The 1,065-nt window shown below is 25.8% G+C and overlaps 1 non-coding gene across 1 annotated transcript; it reads left to right on the forward strand.

Moving 5' to 3' along the window:
- Window positions 1–374: 374 nt before the first annotated feature.
- LOC143667864 (U5 spliceosomal RNA) lies at window positions 375–490 on the forward strand. Its single transcript, XR_013168172.1, has one exon. It is a non-coding gene; the product is annotated as a U5 spliceosomal RNA (small nuclear RNA).
- The last annotated feature ends 575 nt before the right edge of the window (window positions 491–1,065 follow it).

Below are 1,065 nucleotides of genomic sequence, written 5' to 3' on the forward strand. Positions count from 1 at the left end.
AATAAAAGTAGTGGTTATTATATTATAATATAAGACCCAAATGTTCAAGGCCTATTAAAATGCTACAAATATTTACTGACTGTTCATAAAAGTGGCTGGAAAATACAGAGACTTACTATGATTTTATGGTTGGGAGAATATTTTTAAAATTTTCATCCCTCCTAATTTGTAGGTATAAACAATTTCAATCAAAATCCTGATGATTTTTCCATCTCGACAAAATGATACTTAAATTTTGAAAATAAACATTCAGGAATAGCTAGAAGAAATATGAATAAGTTGTGAACAGAATGTATACTAATATATTAACTTATGAATATAGTAAAGTGGTAATAAATAATATACTAATAAATTATAATAACAAAAAGCAATAAATACTCAGGTTTCTCTTCAGATTGTATAAATCTTTCACCTTTTTTACAAAAGATTTCCATGGAGAGAAACAATAACAAGTTATAAGACTAATTTTAAGGTCTTGCTTTGGCAAGACCAAGCATAAACTGTCAAAAACAGAAACTTGACTTACTAATAAATAAACTCCTAAGCAAGAAAAAAAAGTAATATATACATTAAAATGATTGTCAGAACTTAAAAATGGATCATTTAACCAAATAAGTAGAGTAACCCTGGAAGAGATTAAAACGTAAAATTACAACATGATAAATATGGCATTTCACATCAGTAAGAAAGGAAGTCATTTAATCTATTGGGGCAACTACTATCTATTTGCAAAATAATAATAGTAAAGAGAAAAAGAAGAAGGAGACATTAAATGATGATTTAAATACATGAAACAAAATAAATGAGAGATGAACTAAAGCACTGTAATGTTAAAACAAAAGGGAAAAAATGAAAACAAAAAAATTAATCTTAGGTAGTCTAGATAAGCAAATTTGATATAGATGAGGATGCCCTTTCTTAGCAAAGTCAAAATAAATAAATAAATAACAGAGTTTATTAATATATTTGGTAACCTTAAATATTTTAAAATGAGGTATTCATATCAAAAACACCATAGACTGAAAGGCCAATTATAATATATGAAAAAACATCTGTAAACTACAT

The sequence above is a fragment of the Tamandua tetradactyla genome, chromosome 23 (genome assembly GCF_023851605.1).
Source record: "Tamandua tetradactyla isolate mTamTet1 chromosome 23, mTamTet1.pri, whole genome shotgun sequence".
Taxonomy (NCBI): domain Eukaryota; kingdom Metazoa; phylum Chordata; class Mammalia; order Pilosa; family Myrmecophagidae; genus Tamandua; species Tamandua tetradactyla.